The 8,972-nt window shown below is 38.9% G+C and overlaps 1 protein-coding gene across 4 annotated transcripts in view; it reads right to left on the bottom strand.

Moving 5' to 3' along the window:
- LOC127066625 (hormone receptor 4-like) overlaps nt 1-8,972 on the bottom strand; it is a 102,575-nt gene that overhangs the window by 30,710 nt on the left and 62,893 nt on the right. Inside the window, exons 1-2 of one of the 4 annotated variants that reach the window (XM_051000547.1) lie at nt 2,633-2,825; nt 1-2,402 (exon numbers count right to left, since the gene is read on the bottom strand). The exon at nt 1-2,402 is cut by the window's left edge and continues 400 nt beyond it. The exons of 1 other annotated variant lie outside the window; for it this stretch is intronic. The gene's annotated coding sequence lies outside the window, so the exon portion shown is untranslated. Of the gene's footprint in view, nt 2,826-8,972 lie in introns of those variants that run through there. 2 more of the 4 variants (XM_051000549.1, XM_051000550.1) reach the window with 2 other exon arrangements.

Here is an 8,972-nt window from a genome sequence, read left to right as displayed (position 1 = left end):
TCTTTCTTTCTTTTTTTTTCTTTTTTTTCTTTTCGTTTCTTCGACCTCCTAAAACTTTTATTTGTCCATATCTAACATAGGCAACCTGTTTTAAAGCGTCCTCCACACTCACTCACGATACGTAAATAATTTTCTCTGTGATCGTGCGAGCGCTCTCGTTCGCGATAGTCCACGCGCGAATTATTTTCTTTGACGCGTTCCTCGACATTCGAGGAGAAATCAAAAAATTTTCCCTTTACGATTAACTTTCGTTTCCTATTTTAATGCTTTTCTTTTCTTCCTCACTCCTTTTTCCTTTTCGATCTATTTTTCCTTTTCTTCTTTCTTTTTTTTGCGATTGTAAATTAAATTTTCGTTTGTTGTAAAATAATATTTTGCACATATAATTTGTTCTTGTTTTGTTCTTTTTTTCGGTTTTCTCTCTCTCTCTCTCTCTCTTTCCCCCTCTCTCTCACTCAGAACGATACTACCAACTAGTAAAGTTCAGTCCGTTTCTTCTTTATTTCTATTTTATTTATTTTGTTATTGTTTTCTTTTTTGTTTTCGTATTCGTTCTTTCTCAATAACGTTTCGATCGTTCATCGACGTAACACATGACGAACTATCGTTGCCGGTTCTAGACTTCTCTCTGCGTGGACCAAAATGGCAGGCTCACGCGGAACCTTACGTAACGAAACTTTGCTAACTTTTTTTCACCATTTCCCACGATCAACGGTCTCCATGGACGTTGATCATAAAAAGCATCTAACGTTGTAACGATCTCGTCGTCGTTATACGTATGTTCGATCGTTTACGATCAATGTACCTTCTCGATTCTTTCTTAGTGGCTGGCAGTGTTCAAATAAACGATTACATAGATTTCATCGAGTCTATCGTTGGCAGTGTCGACGTTCTTCTTTAGTCTTTTTCTTTTCTCGATCGGACGAAGTCCAGGACGTGTGATATGTTTCCAAAGACGAACAGGTAACGAAAGAAAATCACAATGGACGATAAGAGATCGAAGATATATATATATATATATCTATATATCTATATATATATATCTAAAGAGAGAGAGAGAGAGAGAGAGAGAGAGGAGAGAGAGGAGAGAGAGAGAGAGAGAGAGAGAGAGACAGTGATACATGTAAATATATATATATAGATATACATATATAATAAATATTGGCAGTGACGTTTGCAGACATCGAAACTTGATTGACAGGAATCATAGACGATCGACTCGGTGTATTTGATCCGATAATGCTCATTTATCATAAATCCATCATGTAAATTCTTTTTCTTAAGAATTGTATTCTTTGTTTTTCTTTTGCTTTTTCCTTTTCTTTTTAACAAGGAAAAAGAAACAAATAGGAATAGGAATGGAAAAAATTATTAAGCTCGTAATCTAAGCGTAACGATAATGATCGTCGTTAGAGGAGAATAAGGAAGTGAAAAAGGCCGATGATAGGAGGAGGACACTCGTTGAATATTCTCGCTCGATGCCACTTCGAAAGTCCGTACACTTTCTCTCCTCGGCCTGGCGAGTTCGGAACACTCGTAGAACACATTTCCTTCCTTCACGATCGGAGTTCGTAGCACATATCCGTTCGCGACTTCCGGATGCAGAGATCTCTCGTTCCAAACGATCTAACGCCAAAAGAAGAACGATAATTGTAACGTATCGATCACGATCCCTTTTCTTTTACGTACATACACCACTCTTCGAGACTTCGATTCTTCTCTTGATAATCATAACCTCGTTTATCGTTGAATCGAGTTCGTCCGAATGCGATCAGTAGGCAAAAAAAAAAAAGAAAATGTTCTTTTCTCTCTTTTTTCTTTTTTTTTTCTTGATTGACAGAGAACACTCTTTCCTCCGGCGAGTTAAATTTTTTTGTCGATTGAGGTGAAGATGTAGAGGGCGGGAGGGGGAGAAGGTTGAGACTTGGATGAAGGTGTCCCGGATAGGAAACAAAAAATTTGTTAAGAAAGAAAAGTATAGTTTCGATCAAAGGATAATAGGAACGATCGAAGTTGGATATTGTCGTAGGTCAGGATTCGGCAGGACCGGTAGTTCCGGTCGCGACACGTGGTCAGCTCGAGATCGCATGGAAGATGGAGGGAGTGAAAGAGGAGAAGGAGGAGGAAGAGAAGAAGGGGATGGATTCGATTTTCGCGCGAGTCCTTCTTCCGGTTTATCAAGCGATAGATGTTGCGTCGATTGATATCGATCTTATCGGAGCACGATCAAAAACAACATCATCATGATCATCTTCATCATCGTCGTAGTCGTCGTGATCGTCGTCGTCATCGTCATCGTCATCGTCATCGTCATCGTCGTTTTTATTTCATCACATTCACTATCACCACTATTAAACCGATAATAACGATTATTATCAACGATCACAGCTTCTTAGGCAAATCTGTACACACAATGGTAGACGATATTAATAACATTGAACCTTTTGCGAGAGAAACAGAATCTATTTTCTTCCGTTTGTGTGTGTGTATATATATATATATATATATATATATATATATATATATAAATATATATATATTTATATATGCGTATACGTATTTAATACGTAAGCGTGCTCGTGAGCGTGTACGCGCGCGCTTATATATGTGTTTACATATAAGAGTTTGTAACTCTCTCTCTCTCTCTCTCTATCTCTCTGTCTTTCTATCTCTCTCTCTTTCTCTCTCTCTCTCTCTGTCTCTCTCTCTTTTTCACTCTCTACCAATGTATTTATCTATTTATCTATCTCTCTGTCTCTATCGGGTGTAGCGCGCGCGCGCGTTGCGTCGTCCCGCGAGGTGTAAACCGAGTGTCGAGCTGAGTTGGCTTCGACAAAGTAGGGCGACGACTGGGACAGCGGCCACGGGCACCAGCGCTCACCGACGAGGAACCCGTGCGCCGTGCGGTGGAGGAACTGTGGAAGTGGAAGAGAGAACCCTCCTCGTAAAACGGCGGCGTTGCTGTATACTCTACGTTCTCCAGTAGGGGAACCTCTAACTCCGCTGCAACAGCATCGTCGCGAGAGCTAGCTTACTAACTAGCTAGCTAGCTAGCTAGCTAGCTAGCCAGCCAGCGAGTCAGCTAGCTAGCTAGCTAGTTAACTGCTGCTGCTGTAGCTGTTGCTGTTGTTGTTGCTGTTGCTGTTGCTGTTGCTGTTGCTGTTGCTGTTGCTGTTGCTGTTGGTACTTAACTCTAGCTTAGTTAGTTGAACGTTGGAACGCGCTGCGAGACCTCAACTTTCCTTCTCTTTCACTCTCTCTTTCTTTCTTTCTCTTTCTCTTTCTCTTTCTCTTTCTCTCTCTTTGAGCGACAACAGCGAAAGTTTTTATAAATAGCGCAAATCGATCCAAAAGAATCGTTTGCAACTTTATTTTCAAATATTCGATTATTGTATTTAGAGAAGGATCACGTGTCAGGAGTCTCGAATCTTCGTTGTTGGTAGAAAATATATATATATTTTTTCTTTCTTTTGTTTTTACGAAGAGTTAAAAAAGAGAAAGCCAGGAGTCCGCGGGAGACACGAGAGAGCTCCTCGTCGTCAGCCTATACGCGTTCTTGTTCCTCTCTTTTACGGTCTAGGCCACGATGTTCGATAACCGAAAAACTTTCACCTTCCGAGGAGTGTTATATCGAAGGAGTCCGTGACCAAAGATCGGTATACTATTCGTATGTAAAGCCTTTTAGCTTCGCCTTCTCTTGATCTTGATCTTTCGATTTGTTTCGTTACGTAAAATGGTGCCGAGAAATATCATGGCATTATTGATATTAGTTAGATTATAGATTATAGATTACAAGTTAAGATATTATTAACGATTTCTAATCTTTGTTGATTCTTCGTTCGGAAAAGAAGAAGGAGAAAAAAAAATATACACACATACGTATGTACATACACACGTATGTGCGTCTCGTTGTACGAATTGTTATGAAGAATAATAAAGGATGTAAACAGATGTGTTATTAAACGTACACGAGTTTTCATATTGTATACTCATCAAGGACGTAGTATTTAGTCGAAGAAAAATAAATCGTATGTCCTTTAGGACTTTTCCGTACCGAAGATCATTCCAGTTCCAAAGAACGTAGTATCTCGTGCGCAGGACGAAGGCCGACACGACCCGGAGAACTCCTTCGAATATACTACGTCAGAAGGATCCTCCGTGAGTCGTCGCCCTGACCTCAAAAAGGATGACTGACCCGCAAGCTCGGTTTTCCATTTGATAAGATCACAAGCCGGAATGTATTGATGTATCTTAGAGAATTTCTCTATTTCACAATGGATGGATATTTAATTGGCCAATGAATCGATCACGTATGGATATAAATTTTCGCATAGAAAAGAGACCGTGAAACGTCTCTTTTATGAACTTGGAAAGACAACTGAAACTTCCTGTTTGCGGATATGACATTGCTGACGACAGCCACGAAGTAAGTAGCTCACGGTGAGTCATGTATACACGTCATTACGAAAAACTCGTTACATCGATTTCCAAGTATCTACAGTATCGAACGATCGATTCTGAGATCGTAAGGTAGATAGTCATATACATATATATATGTTTTTTTCCTCTTTTTTTTTAAAATAAAAATTGTTCAAATTCTCAGATATCGTACGAATCGTATTCGATATAAATTTTATCTTTGCTCGAGGAGCTCCTAGTGTCGGTTCGTCGACATTTCAACGACACATATTCGGGTCGGCCATTGTTTGTTGGAGGATTAAGCGTCCGCTTGAACGGCGAACAATCTATTTCCGGTGACGGATACTTTCGTTAAGTCACACTTACATCGTGACGTTCTAGGAAGCCTAGCCTGTTAACGTTCCTCTTCTTTTTCATCGATAAGTGTGTCACTACTAGTTGATCGTTGTTAGCTACTAAAAGTTAGCTTCTTTATGAAAAGAAAGCAAACAGAAATCGAGCGTACATATATGTATATATGTTGGGAAAAGTACAAGTAACGTAGTATATAGAGTAAGAGTCGATCAGTGTATTCTATGATTAAACGAATAGAAATTTTTCTTTAATCGATTACACTTTTAAGTTAAGCGATAGAAAATGAAAAGAAATAATTGGTAATAAAATCAACGATAGTTATTATTACGTTTCGTTATATGAAAGAAGAACATTTAGGATCATCATCTGTGTTATATCGTTTGTTGTTTCTTGATGATGGATTAATCAAGTGTAGAAAGAAAGAGAGAGACTCGAGTCTGCTTAACCATTGAACGTTCGTGTGGGATACCGCAAGCCCCACTGACTCACAGAACTACTTTCCCTTCTTTCTCGACGAAGTACCTACCTACCTATCTACCTACCTTCCTACCTACCTACCTACCTACCTACCTACCTACCTACCTACCTACCTACCTATCTCAGCCACGAACAGAGCCCCGTTATCCATGCGGTTGCTCGTTGAGAGTGAAACGGTTTTGTCTAACAAACTCTTGGTCCTCCTCTTTTTCTATTACGAGGGGGAGAAAAATGAAGGAGAACGTTCTAAACGACACGAGCCCTGTTTTCGTAATAACAGAGAAAATTTCATCGTGAAATATTATTTTTCTTTTCTATTGAAACTCGTCATTAAATTTTCTTCAATGATTCTGTATGATACGAAATTTTTGCGAGATTTTCGCGAGACGTAATTACAGTAATATATATATATTTTTTTTTTCTTTTCCCTTCGAGAAACTGATCATGGAAATGTTCACAGATAGTTATATACATTTAAATATTTCTTATTCGCAAAGGTATTATACAAAGGAATTTTACAAGGAAACGTTTAACAGGATAGGAATGCGTCTATCAGCATAAATAACACCGCTAAAACCAGTTTCAACCGAAGGAATTGGAGCGGCAATGACTACTGTAATGAGCGAACAAAGAGGAATCGTATAATCCCCATTCTTAAATATTTACGATCATTCGATAAGCTAAGGACATCAAACTTATGTGAATACAAAAACGTTGATCGAAAGTTGATTTTTATTATGGGGATTAAAAGTACCGTGACTGGTGTATCGAGGGGTACGTGGGGATGGTTACGTATGCTTGATTTTAAAGTGAACATGACCGAGAAATAAAAAAAGTAGCCTTTTCGATCTCGAGTCGTTGAGACTTATCTTTCTGGGTCAAGATTCAAGTTCTTTGATAGAAAGAGAGAGAGAGAGAGAGAGAAGTATTGTTCAGTATTTTGATCTCACTCTCCCTTTTTCTCTCTTTTTATATGAAATCTGAAAGCTTTTGGATTTGTTAAAAATAGACGTGTTTTTCGAATTAAAAGGAAAGATTTTTCTTCGAACTCTTTATCGAAACGATCGTACGATTAGATCGTCGCTTTCATTTCGTGTATCGAGACCAAGCACTAGGTAGAGTTTTATAATGAGCGAATAGATCGGACAGGAGTATTAAAAATGAAATTCAACGATCCGTCTTATATTCGAAACACCGTACAATCGTATAACCGTGAGACCACGCTTAATAACGTCACGTTCCATTTAGAAGACTCGTGGAAGAGAGGAGGCCTTTTGCGAATAACCTGAGAGTCTTCTCTCTCTTTCTTTCTATCTCAGTGAAGAGAGTAAGTATACAGCCGTAGAAAGTGTTCCTACGGTTTATTATCACGAGAGAACTGGGCACTACTTCCTCGTTTGTGGGCTGACCTTTCTCTGGGTTCATACACGTATTTACTTAATAGTCTAGGTATAGATATTCACAAAGTGAAAAAGTATCATCGAGTTAAAACTAAAAAGTAATAGAATCGATTGTGAAGGGTATCGTTTTAACATCCGACCGATTTATATATTTATTTTTTTAAGAAACGACCAGCAGCATTTTCGAGTTCGAAAGATCTAAATATTTTCTTACATACAGACGTAACTATCTCTACTTGTACTACGTACCTACGCATAGATACATATATATGCAGATATACTTGTAGTATGTAGGTACATATATATGTAGATATATCCAATCCCTTTCTCTCTTTATTTCTCACGAGTTCTCGCTAAAATATCCTACGTCGTCCTAGTCATCAGAGAAAAGCAGACGTCGTTAATAATATCCGTCTATCATTCTCTAACGATTCGCAAACACTCGGTTGAACGACCCGTTTAAGCGAGTTCACGTTTAACGCGGTTCAACGACCTCGAGATAGACTCGCGACTTGCGGCTTTATTTTTTAAACAATGGGGAAAGTCTTGCGAAAGCAGTAAAGCCGTCGGACCAAGATCCCTCCCTAAAGAAAGAGAGAGAGAAAGAAGTGGAGATAGAGATAGACCGTTCATAGAGAAAGAGAGAGAAAGAGAAAGAGACAAAAAGAATAAGAGAGAGGAGAGAGAGAGAGAGAGAAAGAGAGAGACCGTTCGTAGAAAGAAGAAGAAAGAGACAGGAGAGAATCCTTTCGTTTTCGCATAACTCGATCCATTTTCATACTCCTCGCCTACTCAAAGGTGGCTTCTCTTTCTCGAGAGGAAAGGAAACATCGCGCGGGAGCCTTTCACCGTTGGTACCTTACCAAGAACGAAACACATCGACATAACAACGCCTTGGCTTCTCGACCGGTCGACTTCTTACGAAACTCTCGTACACTCCGCGATTCGACTGGAATTCGGCCGAGGGAAGGTCAAGGGCTGTACCGAGTAGCGATACTTTCACCAGAAAGGCAATTCGCCTTGGACCGGACGCAACTCGACGTTTCTTTACTCTTCGAAACAGTTAGAGTTGCCTTAGTGTCCTTAAACAAAACAAAAAAAAAATCCGAACGAATGACCACTACTTTTAGTATTTCCTAATTCTTGTGAAGCGTCCCGAGAGAAAGGAACGTTAACCATCGATCGGTCGTTTTAACTTAGAAAAAACTTTTGTTTGACTAAACTTTCTTCTTCTTCTTCTTCTTCTTCTTTTTTTCCTTTTTTCTTTCTCGCTGTTTAGAAGACTTATCAACGATTGATTATCTATTTTTCTTTTCTTTTTTTAACTTCTCTCCGGTCTGTATTTTTTCAGGGTATACTTTTAATATCTATAGATTTTGCTTTCTATTGCAAGGGGACAATATTTTTAAATACACGTGCCTCTATGTATATACGTATGTGTATATATTTCTTATATGCACGTAGCTATATAATTTCTTTTCTTCTTATTCTTATTATTATTCTCATTCTTCTTGTACCTTCTAGTCTAATGCATCGTCAAGCCAATTTCGTTGGTTTAAGGTCAGTCCCTCGTTCGTTAGAGCAGTAAATTTAAGCTCGCGTTGGCTCGAAGATCTAGGCCTCCGATAGGTCAATTTCCTTACTACGTAGTTGGTAGGTATACGATGGTTTGAATCTTAAATCATTATCGACGAATCGAGTTCCTTACTATTAATTTGCGATCGTTTATATGTAAGAAACAAGTAGTTGATAGAAAACGATACAATTAAATAAATCCGATAGATAAATTATTTACCAAATATTTCTATGATTATTCGAAATATTATTTATTTAGTTAGATATATTAAGAATTACTATAGAAAGTTGTTTCGAAATTATTAGAAAAATTGGCGGGAACTTGAAAAGTTGACGAAAAGGTAAGCGTTTTCCCTTTACCCTTCGTCATCTCGATCTTGGCCAGACTCCATTCACAATTATTGTCCCTGGTTCTCTGAATGAGAGTGGGTAGAACCGTGAATTCATGAGAAACGATTATTTCCACATTCACGTTCGCACGATATCGCCAACTATCCATATTCTTGTATAGTTTCTCTCTCTCTTTCTCTGTTTATAGGTATGTGTGTGTGTGTGTGTGCGTTTGTGTATACGAACACATGTACAGACGAGGGACTCGAGCGAGCGTGTCGATTTCTACGCGCGAACTACGTTCGAAGGATCGATTGCGTAAATGTAGGAAGCGCTGATGCATTCACCTTTTGCGCGATGCAGCCTTGCCTCGGCAGTGGTTCTCAACCGGTTCGACGTTCTCTTTTTACGCTCGCG

This window comes from Vespula vulgaris, chromosome 10 (assembly GCF_905475345.1).
Source record: "Vespula vulgaris chromosome 10, iyVesVulg1.1, whole genome shotgun sequence".
NCBI lineage: Eukaryota > Metazoa > Arthropoda > Insecta > Hymenoptera > Vespidae > Vespula > Vespula vulgaris.
This window is presented reverse-complemented; position numbering and strand designations above follow the sequence as displayed.